The sequence below is a fragment of the Macaca mulatta genome, chromosome 2 (assembly GCF_049350105.2).
Source record: "Macaca mulatta isolate MMU2019108-1 chromosome 2, T2T-MMU8v2.0, whole genome shotgun sequence".
In the NCBI taxonomy this organism is placed as follows: domain Eukaryota; kingdom Metazoa; phylum Chordata; class Mammalia; order Primates; family Cercopithecidae; genus Macaca; species Macaca mulatta.
In genome coordinates, this window is record NC_133407.1 from 34033890 (window position 1) to 34051654 (window position 17765).

The 17765-nt window shown below is 36.6% G+C and overlaps 1 protein-coding gene and 1 pseudogene across 9 annotated transcripts in view; one reads left to right on the plus strand and one right to left on the minus strand.

The window, feature by feature from the left end:
• Positions 1–17765, plus strand: part of ATP2C1 (ATPase secretory pathway Ca2+ transporting 1) — a 157968-nt gene that overhangs the window by 43326 nt on the left and 96877 nt on the right.
• LOC106997121 (cysteine and glycine-rich protein 2 pseudogene) lies at positions 14043–14740 on the minus strand (annotated as a pseudogene).

The window sequence follows — 17765 nt, forward strand, 5'->3', positions numbered from 1 at the left end:
CCCTAGCAGCATGTTTGCTTTACCTGCCTTCATCTAGGTTTCTACATCAGCAGGGGTGGAAATATTAGTTGGTTTAATTAAGCTTTCTTTGGGAGTTGCACCTTACTTGCTCTGTTGAGTGTCAGTTCTACCTTCTTTTGAAGCAGGCAAAAGCAGTTCATGGCACAAATGCCAGAAATAGCATGCAAATCACTTTGTAATGGCATGCAAACTAATTTCTGCTGTGTCCTCTTCTTAATGCTTGTGAGGGTTACTATTTACTTAAGAGTTAATATTTGGCTTATGAAACTACTATCAGATGAGAAATTCCAGCGTCCGTCCCCACCCCAGAGAAAGATGTGGTCATTGTGGACTGCTCTGAAGTCTGCCAGCCCTGTATCCTAAAAGTTGGTAGATCAGTTACTATATCTTGATATGTACCCCTAATTCATATGAGGGACCAAGAGAGATTAGTTACTCCTGATTTCTTCTGTTAGAAGATAAAGGGAGTTTGGTTTGTATCTATATTAGAGTCATGGGAATGAAGGGTAGGGATGGATGACGGAGATATTTTACTCCTAAGAAAAATCAGCAGGACTTGGACAGTGACTAGATACAGAGAATTAAGGGAATAGTTGAATCAGACATGACTGCAAGATATCATTTAGGTCAGTGAGGGTGCCATTGATTGTGGTTGAAGGAGTGAGTGGATTTAGGGGCTGGCTGAAGGGAGTATGTAGGTCAGACTGTCATGGTGTGAGGCTCAATATGGCTGTGCCTGGAGAGAGGTTTTAAATCAAGTACCATGTTTCAAAGTGAGCTCTTAAAGGCAGAGACCTCAATTTGTCCTCTACTCATCTTGAACAGAGTCTGGGACGTACCTATTGTCAATTGAATGAAAATGCTGACTTCTTCCTTCTAACTAAGTGGTTCTCATTTCGGGATTATTTTGCCCCCAAGGGACATTCGGCAATGTTTAGAGAAATGTTGGGTTGCCACAACCCAAAGTATGCTACTGGCATCCAGTGTGTAGAGACCAGGGATGCTGGTAAGCATGCTACAATCCGTAAGACAGCATCTTCTACCTCCCCGCTGCCGCCCCCAAAATTGTCTAGCCCCAGATGTCAATGGTGCCAAGATTGAGAAACACTATTCTAACAAACGGCAAGGAAGTTGACTCCTCTAAGCTTTGGTTTCCTCGCTTGTAAAGAGATGATGACTACTTCAGGTTTGTTAGAATTAGACAAGGCAGGGTGTGTACAAGTGCCTGGCATGAAAGAGCCGCTCAGCAAATGCTAATTTCCTTTACCTTCCTTGTTGAATAGATTTAGGGGAGTTACTTTTGGTCTTTTAACTGCTAATTTCAAGGCTACACACACACACACACACACACACACACACACACAATTTCTTTTCCTGAGAGGTGAGTGGGATGCCTAGGAAACATAGAGTAGCTTTTATAATCTTAATGCTTTTCTCTTCGTTTTATCAAATTATGATTTTGATTATACTTTGGTTTGGGTTTGTACTATTTCAGGATTCAGTATTTAGTGTTCCCTTAGCAGTAGACAATGAAGTTAAACCCTTAATATAGATCAATGAAGTTAAGCCCTTAAATTGTACTTTTTAGCCTGTAAATACATTTTATGTATTATTTATTGCCACAGAACTGTTATTGTTTGGAAGCAATTTTACTATTCTTTGAAATCAAGACCAAAATGTACTGAATTATTTCTCATGGAAAATGGTAGACCTCCTGTGTCTCTATTGCCTTTTTCCTTTTTATCCATTTATGATTCTAAGTAGACCTCTCCCTGAAGTCCAGAACTCTTCCTTAGATTTCCTTTTTAGGGTCTTCATTAGGTGGCTTTCTTTTGCTTGTCCTCAGGTGCCTTTTTACTTTGTTTTGTAAGGTGCTGAATGTTCCCTCCAGTTTTTTCGGTGATGTTAGGGACAGGACCACCTCTATTTTCATCTCTAATACCATTTCCTTAGTGATCTATTCCAGTCATAGCCTCAGTGTTTAAAGTCTCCTTACATGTACATAGTAGTGTGGCATTCTCATTTTTAGGGAGTCACTGGAATTTTTTGCTGCTATTTCTTTCCTTTTAGGAAAAAAACCAGTTTACTCCTACTATACGTTATTTTCTCCATCTATAGAATGGAATTACTGTAGGTAAATGTCCTTGAGTTCGGTAAACTATGTATTGGACTTAATGTACATTTTATTAATTGCAGATGGAATTTAGAAATAACATGCCTGTTTTTCATCTTTAAGATTATTTAAATATTCCATTTATTAATTAGTTGGTTAGAAAAATTAGCTTTTGAGGAACACTATTTAAAAATGAAAAATAATAATAGAGTACATTTTGTGACAGCAAATAAATTATCGTTTAACTTAACCCTATAGGATTCAAAGTTGGTAGCTTTAAATGATGTTGAATTGTATTTGACCATCAACTGCTTTTACAGGCTTATGTGGCTCCCCATTGTACCTGTAGTTATTTAGGCCTGGAAGCACAGGGTGTTAAGAATGCCACCATAATGTCTTTTCATAAAGGTTTTGTTTGTCATAGCCTGTAAAATTAAGTTCACCAATTAGCTGCTTTATGAAATGAATGTCATTGGTCATGGTGGGGGAGGTATTAGGAGAAGGTATAAAGGAGTCTAAAATAACTTTCTCTCCCTCCCTCACTTCTTTCCTTCTGCCTCTTCCTCCCCGCTTCCCTCCCCTCCCCTCCCCTCCCCTCCCCCTGTCTTCTTTTATTGCTAATAAAATAATTGTTGCTCACTGAAGGCTTTAAAAAACACTAGTTGCATGCTTAATATAGGATGGCAACAGAATGGACTGGTTTAAAAAATATGTGAATGGTATGATACCCCTTTCCCCCATCCTTGTACTGAAGTTCTTTCAAATCTAGAATAATTTATATAAACGGATGTATCAGTAGATGGAGTATTATGCCCAGTTTTTAATTTAATGATAAAAAAATGCCAGATTCTTTCCAAAGTGGCAGTATAATTCAGGTGTAGTTAACTGCTGGATGTAAATTCAGTTATAGTAGAAAGATTTACTTTCCTTTGAGAGGTTTTTCTAAAATCTTCTAAAATTATGTTGATTTTTAAAATTTGAAATAACTTTAGACTTACATAAAAGGTATAAAAATAGTACAAAGAGGTCCTGGATATCCTTTGCCCAGTTACTCCTAATGTTAACATCCTATATAACCATAGTATAATTATTAAAACCAGGACATTCACATTTATAAACTATCCTTTTTCTAGTTCAGGATCCAATTTGGGATCCTACCTTGCATTTAGTTATCATCATCTTAGTCTCCTCCTGCCTGTTAAGCTTTTCAGTTTTTTTTTTCCTCCTATCTTTTATAAATGTTACTGACACTTTTGCAGAGTGTACTGTTAGTTATTTTTTAGAGTGTTTCTCAATTTGGGGTTGTCAGATCTTTACCCATGATTAGCATGTCTTACGACGGGTGAAGTTAATGTGATCACTTGGTTAAGGCTGTGTCTGCCAGATTTCTTCATTGTAAAGTTACTGTTTTTCCTTTGTAATTAATAAATATTCATTTTAACCTTGTAGTTGTAAAATAATTAGTAATTCCTTTGTAATTAATACTTTCCTCTAGTGGGGAGGTACTGCAAATATCCTGTGTCCCATCATACTTTTCATGGGCCAGTTTTGCAATATCCTGTGTTCTATTATACTGTACATGGGCCAGTTTTGCAATCTATCAGTGCTTCTTACTGGCAACACTTATTACTGCTTTGGTCTTTGCTTAATGGCGAGTTTTCTATTTCACTCATTCTTACTATATTTGGAATTCTACAATTAAGGAAGTACTGTCCCCTTTCCTTTATTTATTAATTATCCAATTAATTTATTTACATGACTTTGTGGATATTTTACTTTATGGGTTAAAATCCAGTATTTGTTGCTCAAGTCATTCTCTCTTTGGTTATTGAGGGCACTTGAAAATTTGTTCCTGTGTCCTTTCTACAGTACCCTCTCTCATTTTGTGAGCACTGATTTACTTTCTGATATCACATGATATTCTGAGTGTATCTTGTATTTTTCCTGCTTGCACGAGCCATGGAATCAACCATTTTTCCAGGGAGCTGAGTTCATTTTACTAGAGAATGATATCTAGAAACCAAGATCTGGGTGCCGGTTGTGCTCCTTGCTACTGGGTGTCATTGCTTCTAGGCTCTCTTAGTAGATAGAACTAGCAGTATATATGTTTAGTAACATGTATGAACACATATATTTTTATTTCCTTATCCATGGAAGTATATAAATTAAAAACTGCCAGTGATGATTCCAGTTCTGTTCTCCCACCATAGGGTCCATTTTGGTCTTTTTTCCTCTTCAGGCCTTTTCTCTTTCTTGTTACTTCCTTCTACAAAGGTGAGAAACTATTCTCAACCACAGTATATTGACTGACTTGTTTCATCGGAGTACACACAAACAAAAGTAGTTTTAGAATTACTAACCTATTCATTCCCTGGTGAGAAACACAGTTTTAAACTAGAGTACAATATTTGTCTTTAACTTTATAGTATATAGGCAAATTCTGTTTTCAGAAGTTACTTGGGTTGTTTTCATCCCTGCCTAAGGGTTATGTTAGTCATTTGTAATAAAATTAGGTTCACTTGTTATTGTTTGTATGCTGTTTTAAGTTCCTCCTACATCCTGTTTCATCATAGCACAGTATCCCTCCCCCATTTATTTATGATAAAGATGTGTTCTTAAAAGGACTGGGTTTGCTTAAGGTTGGGTACAGCTGTAATTGCTTTGCAGGATAGCAGTTAAAGGACATGTGCTTTGGCAATCATTCTCTTGGGCTTGCTTGCCTGATTCCTCAGTTACAGCTCTGATTTCTACATCGCTTACATTTAGGAATTGATACCAGCTGTGGCCCCATAACTGTCAGTGCTTGAAATCATGCCTATTGACTAAATCTTATTTGTTCTGGATGCACAGTTTTAGACCCAGAGCCACCTACAGTATTAATACTAATTCTCTTAAAGCTGTGGTAAATCATGAATTAAATTATTTTGTAAACCCTGTCCTTTACTGGGTTTTTCTTTTTCAAGATAGAATCACTTACCACAAAATTTATCAGTTTAAAATATATAATTCAGTGGCTTTTAGTATAGTCACAAAGTGGTATATTGATATAATTCCAGAACATTTTTATCACCCCAAAAAGAAACCTCTTACCCATTAGCAGTCACTTCCCATTCTCCCCTTTTGCCAGCCCCTGGTAACCACTAATGTACTTTGTCTTTATGGATATGCCTGTTTTGGGCATTTCATATAAATGGAATCATACAATATGTGACTTTTTATGTCTTCCTCTAGCATGGGTTAGTACTTCATTTCTTTTTGCGATGGAATAATATTCTATTGTATGGATATACACATTTTGTTCATCAGTTTCTACTTTTTGTCAAAAAATAACACTATTGTGAGCATTCATGTATGGGTTTTTGTGTGAACATGTTTTCAGTTTTTTCAGGTGTATACTTAGGAGTAGAAGTGCTGGGTCATGGTAATTCTATCTTTAATTTATTGTGTAACTGCCATAGTTGTTGAACCATTTTTTCATTCCCACTAGCAGTGTATGAGGATTCCATTTGATTAATTTCTCCACATCCTCTTCAACACTTTGCTGTTTTTTTTTTTTTCATTGCATCCTAGGGGGTGTGAAGTGGTTTCACATTGTAGTTTTGATTTGCGTTTCCCAAATGACTAATGATGTCATTACGCATGGATTTTCATGCAAGAGGATGAAGGTGGGCTGTTATCTCACAGCATATGCAAAAATCATTTCTGCACTCTGACTTCTAATCTGTTGGTTTATAAGTCTTTGCTGATCCAAGTATCACAATGTTTGATTACTGTAGATTTTGTGATAAGTTAGTTTTGAAACTAGGAAGTGTGATGTGCTTATTGGTTATTTGTATATCTTTGGAGAAATGTCTGTTCAGATCTTTTGACCATTATGTAATTTGGTTATTTACTTTTTTATTGTTGAGTTGTAAGACTTCTTTACATATATACGTGTGTGTATACACACACACACACACACGCACATATTTATTCTGGATACTGGATAGGAATATATTCTATAGTTGTACCAGTATACAAAGATGTTTACCTAAGAGTGTTCACTGCAGCAATGTTTATAAGATAATTTTCAGAGATATGGTTTGTAAATATTTCTCGCATTCTGTGGATTGCCTGTTCACTTTCTGAATGGTGTCCTCTACATCAGAAACTTTTAAAATTGTGATGAAGTCCGATTTATATATGTTTTTCTTTTATTGTTTGTGCTTTATATATCTAGGAAACCATTGCCTGATTCAATGTGATGAAGATTATAAGAATTTTATAGTTTAACTCTCATGCTTGATCCATTTTGAGTTCATTTTTGCATATGATGTGACATAAGGGCCCACCTTCATTCTTTTGCATGGAATATCCAGTTATCCCAATACTATTTGTTAAAAAGACTATTCTTTCTCCATTGAATGTCTTGGCACCCTTGTCAAAAATCAGTTGACCATAAATTATGGGTTTATTTCTAGACTCTATTCTGTTGGTTTATATGTCTTCGCTTATGTAAGTACATAATGTTTTGGTTACTGTAGGTTTTGTAGTAAGTTAATTTTGAAACTGGAAGTGTGAGACCTTTAACAGTGTTTGTCTTTCTTTCTCTCTCTTTTTTTTTTCAGATTGTTTTGTCTATTCTGGGTCCCTTGCATTTCCATATGAATTTTAGAATCAGTTTGTCCATTTCTGTTAAAAAGGCAGTTGGAATTTTCATAAGCATTGCCTTGAATTGTCCTTTACTTTGAGAATATAATATTCTTACATAGGTACAAACATAAGACTTTTTGAGTACTGTGTTTGGATGTGACCTTATTCTAGATAACAAGCATTTCACAGAAATAGATAAAAGGCCAAAAGATACATGAAAAGATGTTCAACCTCAGTCATGGAGAAATGCAAATTAAAAACAAAATTATAATTTTTCACTTGTCAGATTGGCAAAGATTAGAGTGTAGTGATGACTAGTCTTGGCTAAATTGTGGAGAAAATAGAAGTTTCTGAATTTGAAGTTTTTGACACAGTCCCTTTGGAGATCAGTAGCGGTAGCTATCAGAATAAAAAATATGCACAACCAAAAGTTTCACTTTCAGGAATGTATTCTGTACCTGTACTTGCACAAACATGTCAAGAAGTTTGTACAGGATGTTTACTGCAGCAGCATTTGTCATAGCAAAAGACAGGAGTCAGCCTAAATGTCATCAAGAGGACTAGTTAAAATTGAAGTACTACATATAATGAAATGCCCTGTGAGCCATTAAAAAGAATGGGGCAGGTTAGTTATGTAAGGTGACATAGAGTCCAAGATGTATTGAATGACAGAATTTGTTATTGTGTGGTTCTATTAGTAATTAAAAAAAAAAAAAAAAAAACACCAGAAATACTTATATACACACCTGTATAGAAAACGGCTGGCAGTATACACAGAAATAGTTAGCAGAGGTTACTTCTGGACAGTAGGACTGGAAATCTCATTAAATCCTTTCTCATTACTTGACTTTTTTTTAAAACAATGAGCAGGTTTTTATTTTCTGAAAAATCATTAAGAATGACTTAGTAGTGTAAGTAAAATTAGAATTAATACTACTCTTTAGGAATAAGATATTTGTTTTTTTCTGTCAGTTTGATTGTTTTGTGGTAATCTCTGTTGGTCTGCAGAGCAGTTTGATTGTTTTGTATGTAATCTCTGTTGGTCTCCAGAGGTAAATGCATTTTATTGTGATTTTTATTGCTATATGGAAAATGGATTACAATTAGTTCTTGGGTACAAATATTTAATAGCATTTAGAACCACATTTTTCATTTCTATGTATTATAAGTATGGGAGAAAAATATGATTTATCTTTTAAGAGTTGTGATTGTGCTAGTTTTTAATTCATCAAATGAAGAATATTTAAGAATATTTACTTCTTTAAGTACAAATAATATTTAAGAATACTTAAGTGCATTGAAGCCTGATTATGCCACTGTTCTTTGGGTTCATGCTCTGGAACTTAAGGTTCAGTGAAGAAGGTAACCATTTCACATTATCTCCCTTAACAGAGGTTACTGATACATTTTCAGAAACCTTAGTACCACAGGCAGTAAGGAGGCAGTGAGATCCCTCTGCATTTTGCCAGACCATTCCTAGAATTCTTAAGGTGAGGGGACCAGCTTCCCACCCCATATAAAAATGGCACCAACATCTCTCCTAGAAACTTTATGGTGATTGGAAACTTACCTGTTGATGCTGGTTCTGTCTTTAGGGAGAATGTCATGTTTCATGTAACATATTTTAAAATATTTGAAGGTGCCTGTCATATCTTTTATTTATTTAGAAATCTTTATTGAAATCCAATTAATGGTCAGGTACTGCCCTTCATACTTCTCTAGACCGAATATTCCTAATTTCTTCCACTGATCATCTTAAGACCTCATTTCCGAAATGTCACCATAGTATGGCATGCTTAGTAGCAGGCTCTAATGATGCCCTAAACTGAATATAGACTTCTCAAGGTGTGTTTGGATTGTTGTAAAATATTCTAGGCTCATTGACTTCGTTGGACTAAAAAGCTGTCTTTCTCATAATGCAGTTTAGGATAATGTTTACCTTTTTAGCAATAGGTTTACACTGAGAATGCTTTTACAGCTCTTTAAATGATGTGTGAGGTCAACTTACCCATGTGTTTGCGTGAATTATTACTGTAGAGCCTTAGCATCTGGTATGTTAGTAGTTGGTTTTTCAGTATAATAGTAGGTTTTATATATAATATATATTTATATTTATTGTCAGTAGAGTTAGGGTCTCACTATGTTGCCCAGGTTGGTCTTAAACTCCTGGGTGCAAGTGATCCTGCTGCCTTGGCCTCTTAAAGTGCTGGGATTACAGGCATGACCCACGGCACCCAGCCAGTAGTAGATTTTTACATTTATCTCTAATAAGTATACGTATGCTTTTGTAAATGTTGAGATGGTGGTATATTGCCTCTTCTCGTTGATTCTGCCTGATAATCACTTGTTAGAATTTTGTTTTGATTATGAGGCAAGGTGGCTATCCCACTCCAGCCTTGAGTTAATGTCATCTTGGATAAGTATGCTATTCAGTATTTACCTGAGTTGTTGATAAAATATTAACAGAATAGAGCCTTGTGTCATACCTGGTGGTACTGAGTAATACTACTGGCTCACCTATCAGAAATTATGCAGTCTGCCTGTGTATTTTCATGTGACAGTGTTTGTAAAATGTCTTGTTGGCATCAGAAAACTGTACCGCCTTATTCTACTTAAGACATGCTGTTTTTAAATGACTGTTTTCTCTTTTTCGAAAGTTAAAATCTGCTGTATTTATTTAAGATTTTTTGGTGTGTGTATGGGGGAAGAGGGGAGGTGGAAGGATGAAAAGATTCTTTGCACGAAGGTTGCTTTTGGTTAAAAAGAAGCTGTGTTCTTAGATCTTAAGTCTAGTCTCACTGTACTAAAATTAGTCCTCTAAACTGGATTTACTTTGGAATTTTTGGATTACGTTGACTAATTTAAATATTGTACAATAGTTAAGAAGGAGGGCTTTTGGAGTTACACAATGGTTCAGTTCCTGGCCATATCACTTACTAGTTTTGTTAGTTTCTTTTTATGTTGGGCACATTACTTCTTTAATCTTTAATTTCCCTATGTAAAAAAATAGTAAAAATAATGCCCCCTTCAGAGCGTTTTCTGAGGATTAAATGAAGTATTAGAAATAAAGCACTCAGCATCGACACTCGTACTTAGCAGCTTAAAGGGCAAGCCTGCTCTTTCCCTCCTCCTCCTTATACTCTTCTTCCTATTGTGTTTCCTTCAACTGCTACTGTGATAACATATAAATGACTAAATGTGAAATCAGTAGAGTTTTAGACTTTTTTTTAAACTCAAAGCTTCGAAATAAAAACACCCTATTTCTTGCAGATCCTTTAAGGATAAATAGTTGATCTTTTAAAATGAAAGTGCCCTGTGAAAGTTTCATAGCTAGACATTTTTGTTCTTCAGTTTAAGGCTTAAGCCATATAGGGTTTTTTGTTTGTTTGTTTGTTTTAACTAGTCAAGTGCATTTCAGTGAGAAGGGGGAAAGAGTAGAATAAGGCGTAGGATCTGTAACTGACTGTGAACAATCAATTGAGATAACTCAACTACCTTCAGACCAGCCAAGCCCTATAGTTTCACAAGGAAAAATTCATTCAGATTACTAACTCATGTTCAATTACTTTTGGCTATTTTGTGTTCAGTAATACAATTTTGGGGTGTCTTTGTCTTTTTTAGGGGGCAAGGAAATGGGGTCTTGGTATTTTGCCCAGGTTGGGCTTGAACTCTTGATCCTCTGCTTTAGCCTCCTAAGTAGAGGGTGTCTTTGTTTAATAAAAGGATTGGAACTTGAAGCAAGGAATTAAAAACATAGATATGAATTACTGATATATGTTAGGCAAGTAGTTGTGTAGGAGTGACTAACTTGCTTGACTAAGATTTTGATTGCCCATCCCTTTTACGTTCTACCTCCCTACCCCATAGCATACCTTGAGCACAGAAAACATGGGGAACATGACCAATAGAAGAAGCCCAATTATTTATGAACAAGTATGAGAACCATCTGGATATTCTGCAGTTGTTATAATACAGAGCAAATAGAGCATTAGCACTTACGGGAAAACAGTAGGATTGTTGAATCTTCTTGACTTGTTTGTTGCTTTGGATGACAGGAGGGTTCCCTCCTACCTCTTAGTAAAGATTGGGAAAGAAAAGGGTTAATTGTGAACTTACTGGGATTAATTCATTGTTTTTTTTTTTTTCTTTTTTTCTCCCCTTGAGACAGCGTCTCACGTTGTTGCCCAGGCTGGAGTGCAATGGTGTGATCTTGGCTCACTGCAACCTCCGCCTCCTGGGTTCAAGCGATTCTCCTGCCTCAGCCTTCCAAGTAGCTAGGATTAAAGGTGCCTGCTACTATGCTCAGCTAATTTTTGTATTTTTAGTAGAGAGAGGGTTTTACCATGTTGGCCAGGCTGGTCTTGAACTCCTGACCTCAAGTGATCCACCCGCCTTGGCCTCCCAAAATGCTGGAATTATAGGTATGAGCCCCTGCGCCCGGCCTAGTTCATTCTTAATGATAAGAATGTACAGTTTTTGTTTAGGGATATAGTGTTGGTTGAAAAAATTAGGGAAAAAGTCTGGTTACTTAGTTTTTCATTTATCCTTTTATTTAACAGTTACTGAGTACCAGCTATATGCCAGGCATGGTCAGTCTTGGTTTGTGTGACCTGCAATTCTTGTAGCTATTGAGTTTATAGTGTAGCTGAGGGGAAAAGACATGTCTGGAGGAGCAGTGATAGCTAAGTGGTAGGGGACTGGGTGTGAGTAATTGGTTCAGGGTTGTCATAAGACATCACAAAAATGCTCATAGAAGGAATGAGGCCTAAAAGCTTAGTGTAGGGTATGGAGTGTGCAGGCTGCACTTGGCTCTTGCTTGCAGAAATGTGCTACAAGCATTTCAGGCCAAGGGACTTGGTGGTAGACCTCCCCTACATATGCCACTTCAGTAGTGTGGTTTTAGATTTTATATTTAGCCATTTATATTTAGCCTGAGGCGTTCTGAGTCAGTCCAGATCCACTGTCACTAAATAAATGGGTTATGTATCTTAATAATAGAGGATTCGCCATCCTTATATGTGAAGGGCAGCATTACTGGGACATGTAAAGCAAACTTATTTGTGACAACAGAATATTTAAGTATAGTTAATAAATAGGATTCTTATAGTCTTCTATTAGGTAACATTCCTTTTAGAGATCCTCATGGAGTATGAGTGTTTAAAGTGAGGTGGAGGCCAGGCACAGTGGCTCACGCCTGTAATCCTAGCACTTTGGGAGGCTGAGGTGGGTGGACTGCCTGAGCTCAGGAGTTTGAGACCAGCTTGGGCAACACGGTGAGACCCTGTCTCTACTAAAATAAAAAAATTAGCTGGGCATGGCGGCGTGTGCCTGTAATCCCAGCTATTCAGGAGGCTGAGACAGAAGAATTGCTTCAATCTGGGAGGCAGAGGTTGCAGTGAGCAGAGATCACGCCATTGCACTCCAGCCTGGGTGACAGAACAAGATTCCATCTCAAAAAATAAAAATAAATAAAAAAATAAAGTGAGGTGGAAACTATGATTTCCTTGGAGGATGGGTCCAAAAGGTGATTGATTAGTAGGGTTAAAGATGAAATTTGTGCTTACATTTTTTTATATATATATATTTGTATGTATTTTCTTCTTCTTTTTTTTCTCTTCAAAGCCTTTGTGTATTGCTGCAGTACCAATTTCTTTTACCTTAGCGGGGAAACAGCTGGTACCATTGCAGGCAGAATTCAAGTTCCCTGATTAATGAAGTGGAGGACTGTTTGAATCTTTAATGTCTTACCTTTATGTGTAACTTGACCCCTCAGTTCTCTTTTGTTACGCTTTTTTTATTCAGCCACTCGACAGCTCAATTTTTCTTTTTCTTTTTTTATTCAGCCTTCAGTTCTCTTTATCTTTTTATTGTCCCAAAACCACACAAATGGTGTTTTCTTGCTCTCTTTTCTTACTCATGTCGAGGATTGGTTTTTCTAAACATAGCTTTTGTAAGTCAATGTGTACTGACTGATTTCACTTCCCTGATTGTATCCTTAAAGCAGCTAAGGTCATTGGTTACCAGAAATGAAGTACACACAAGTCCCTGACTTGTGATGGTTTGACTTAGGATTTTTCAACTTAACAATGGTGTGAAAACAATACACATTCAGTAGAAACTGTACTTCTGTTTTTCACTTTCAGTACAGTATTATTTATTAAATAGTGAGATAGTCAACACTTTATAAAATAGGTTTCGTATTAGATTATGTTGCATAACTTTAGGCTAATGTAAGTGTTCTGAGTGTGTTTAAGATAGGCTATGCTAAGCTATGATGTTCGCTTCGGTAGGTTAGGTGTATGAAATGCATCTTTGACTTGTCACTTTCAACTTGTGATGGATTTATTGGGATATTATCCCATTGTAGTTCAGGAGAATAGTGGATTCTATGAAGATAAACTTAACTACCAGGTAAAAGACATTTCTTTTTTTTAAAAAGCAGATTAATACTATGTGAACGCCTTTGGATTTGTTTTATCTAAGTAAGACTTTAGATTTTGTTGTATTATAGATGGTTTGCAATTGTGTTTAACACATAACATTTGGGAATGAATGCCAGAGTATTATTTCTGAATCTTGCTTACATGGTAGTGTGTGCTAAAAATTAAGATGTAACACTTTTGCTTTTATTTTACCTCAACATTTAAAAACACTACTAAAACTTGGGATCAGGTGAAAACTTTTTTTTTTCTTGCAAAAATATTAAAAATATTGTGGTAAAGGGATCTCTCCTCTTAATGAATTTTAAAGTATACATTATTGTTGGCTATAGGTAAAGTGTTGTACAGCAGCTCTCTGGTGCTTATTCATCTTGCCTGACTGAAACTTCATGACCTTTGATTAGCTACTCTCCATTTCCCCTTCTCCCAGGCTCTGCTAACCATCATTCCACTCTTTGATTTTTATGAATTTGTATTATTTTAGATACCTCATGTAAGTGGAGTTATGCAGTCATTTGTATTTTGTGACTGGCTTATTTCACTTAGCCTGGTGTCCTCAAGATTCATCCATGTTGTGACATTTTGTAGAATATCTTTTTTTTTTTTTTTCCAAGCTGAGGTTTTATTTAAAGTGTAGAAGAAATGGTTCCCAAAAAATGCTGGTGAATAAAGCAAAAGGAGAAGATACAGTGCTCTCTTCCTACGAGTTAGCCAGCCTATCCGAGTACAGGGTAATATATAGTACTTAATGCTGGTAGAATTTTGCAGTAGTTTAGAAAGACTATCTGTGCTTAGATTATGAAGAGATTCTCAGTGTGTGATGCTTGGTTCTGGGTTTACACCTTACTGGGCATGAACAAGAGCCCTGCTCCTTGGCCATAGCCAAATCCCTTGGGTCCACAGTTCTTTGCATAGCACCCTTTACAATAGATTTCACCTTCTTTTTCAGTCAGAGTGTTGATTCAAGACTCTTCCAACACTTTGCCATCGGAAACAGTTTTTGTATCAGGGCTTTCCAGCTCCAATTACCTTCTCGGCAGCATGTACGGGATCCCCACATCTGGAACACTTCTCAGAACCTCTGTATTTCTGAGCAAATTTAGAAGTCTTTGGATTTGTTGTAGGCATGTGAGGCTGAACACTCTGGCTTGATGCCCAGGCTCTCACCAGGGTCCATGTTAAGTGTGCCAGCGCCCTGGCCGTAAACTGTAGCCTTTTGGCCCATGCTTCTTTCCATAGCAGGATTTGCAGTAGATCTCTTCATCGTGAATTGCCACTGTCGTGCTATCTAAATTATTCCTGCAAACCATGCATAGAAAGCAATATGGGTAGAAGCGCCTGCCGTTACACTGCACCTCTTCTGCATGGTAAACGGCCCTCCCGCAGACCCCGCACTTACTTCCAGCTCTCCACGCAGGCATTTTAAGTCGGAGGCAGGAGCACGCATCGCGGGCAGAGATAGCGAGGCTGGACTGGAGGGAGTGTCCAGGGAGTCCGAGATCCCTAGAATTTCTTTCTTTTTTTTTTTTTTTGTTGAGACAGAGTTTTGCTCTTTTCACCTAGGCTAGAGTGCAATGGCACGATCTCAGCTCACTACAACCTCCGCCTCCCAGGTTCAAGTGATTCTCCTGCCTCAGCCTCTGGAGTAGTTGGGATTATAGACACCCACTACTACACCCAGCTAATTTTTGTAGTAGAGAAGGAGTTAACCAGGCTGTTGTCGAACTCCTGAACGCAGGTGATCCACCTGCTTCGGCCTCCCAAAGTTCTGGGATTACAGGCATGAGCCACCACGCACAGCCTAGAGTTTCTTTTTTAAGGCTACATAGTATTCCATTGGACATACATTCCACATTTTAAAAATCCTTTCATCTGTTGGTGGACATTAGGTTTCTGCATCTATCACTATCACATTGTGAATAGTGTTGTGAACATTGGAGTGGTAATATCCCTTTGAGATCCTGATTTCATTCTTTTGGATAAATACCCAAAAGGGGGACTGCTGGAATATATAGTAGTTCTGTTTTTAAATTTTTGAGGAACCTTCATACTTTTTTCCATAGTGGCTGCACCATTTTGCGTTCCCACCAACAGGATTCCAATTTCTTCACATCCTCACCAACAGTAGTTGTGTAGTGTTTTGTTTTGGTTTTTTGATAATGGTTATCCTTATAGGTGTGAGGTAATATTGTGTTGTGGTTTTGATTTGCATTTCTCTAATGGTTAATGATGAGCATGTTTTCATGTGCTTACTGCCCATTTGTATATCTTTGGAGAAATGTCTGTTGATGTCCTTAGCACATTTTTAATTTGAGTTATTTGTGTTTTTTTTTACTGTTGAATTATAGGAGTTCTTTATATATTTGGAGACTAGCCCCTTGTCAGATACATGTTTGCAAATATTTTCTCATTCTGTAGGTTGCCTTTTTACTCTGCTGGTCGTTTCTTTTGCTGTGTAGAAGCTTTTTAGTTTGATGTAGTCCCACGTGTTTATTTTTGTTTTGGTTGCGTATGCTTTTGGTGTTAAATCCTTGAGATAATTGCTGACACCAGTGTCACGAAGCTTTTCCTGTATGTTTTCTTCTAGGAGTTTTAGTTTCATGTCTTAGGTTTATTAAATCATTTTTAGTTGATTTTTGTGTATGGTTTAAGAAAAGGACCCAGTTTTTTTTTTTTTTTTTAGGTTTTTGCTTGTAGATACGAAGTTTTCCTGATGCCATTCCTTTCCTCATTGTATATTCTTGGCATTCTTGTTGACGGTCAGTTGACCATATATGTGTGGCCTTATTTCTAGGATCTCTTTTTGTGTGCTTGCGGCTCTATATGTCTGTCTTTATGCCAGTACCATACTGTTTAGATTATGGTAGCTTTGTAATATTAATATATTTTGAAATCAGGGTATGGTGCCTGCAGCTTTGTTCTTTTACAAGATTGATTTGGCTATTTATGGTCTTTTGTGGTTCCATATGAGTTTCAGAATTAAATTGTTTTTCTATTTCTATAAAAATACCACTGGAATTTTGATCGCGATTGCACAGAATTTATAGATCACTTTGGATAATATGGACATTTAAAAATATTAAGTCTTAACAATCCATGAACGTAGGTGTTTCTGTTTTTGTGTGTCTCTTGTTTAATTTCATTCATCATTGTTTTGTAGTTTTCAATAAACAAACCTCTCACCTCATTTAAGTTTATTCCTAGGTAATTTTTTTTTCTATTATAAATGAGATTGTTTTCCTAATGTTCTTTTTAGATAGCTTGTTAGTGTATAGCAACATTACTGATTTTTGTATGTTGATTTTGTATCCTGCTACTTTACTTAATTTGTTTATTAGTTCTAATGGTTTCTTAAAGATGGAATCTTGAGAGTTTTCTTTCTTTTTTTTTTTTTCCCAATACGGAGTCTCATACAGTCGCTCAGGCTGGAGTACAGTGGCGCAATCTTGGATCACTGCAACCTCCGCCTCCCAGGTTCAGGTGATTCTCCTGCCTCAGCCTCCCAAGTAGCTGGGATTGTAGGCGCCTGCCACCACGCCTGGCTAACTTTTGTATTTTTAGTAGAGATGGGGTTTCACCATGTTGGCCAGGTTGGTCTCGAGCTCTAGACTTCGAGTGATCCGCCCACCTCGGCTTCCCAAAGTGCTGGGATTATAGGCAGGAGCCACTGTGCCTGGCCCAAAAGGGACAATTTTACTACTTCCTTTCTGATTTGGATGTATATTTTTAAAAATATATTTTATTAAGCATTTAATTTATTGATTAATTGCTTTGGCTAGGATTTCCAGTACTATGTTGAATTGAAGTAGTGGGAGTGGGCATCCTTGCTTTTTTCCTGATCTTTCAGGAAAAGTTTCCGTTTTTTGCTATTGAATATAGTGTTGGCTGTGGGCTTTTCATATACAGTGTTTATTATGTTACTTTTTATTCCTAGTTTGTAGAGAGTTTTTATAATGAAAGGGTGTTGATTTTTGTTAGATGCTTTTTCTGCATCTATTGAGATGATCATGTGATTTTTATCTTTGATTCTGTTAATGTTGTATATCATATTAATACATTTTTTATATGTTGAATCATCATTGCATCACAGGGATAAATCACACTAAGTCATGGTGTAGGCTGCTTGTAATGAATTGTTGGATTTGGTTTGCTAGTATTTTGAGGGTTTGCATTTATCTTCATCAGGGATATTGGCCTGTTGTTTTCATTTGGAAGTGTTTTACCCTTTTCAATTTTTTGAAAGTGTTTAAGAAGGATTGGGGTTAATTCTTCAAATGCTTGGTAGAATTCACCAGTGAAGCCATAGGATCTTGGGCTTTCTTGTGTTGAGAGGTTTGTGATTCCCGATTCAGTTTTCATATTAGTTGTAGATCTGTTGAAATATTATTTTTTTAAAATGGTTTAGTCTTGATAGGTTGTATGTTTTTAGGAATTTATCCATTTTTCTAGGTTATCCAGTTTGTTAGTGTATAATTGTTGATAGCCTCTTATGAATCTTTTTGTTTCTGTGGCATCAGTTGTAATGAGTCTTTTTTCATCTCTGATTTCATTTGAGTTTT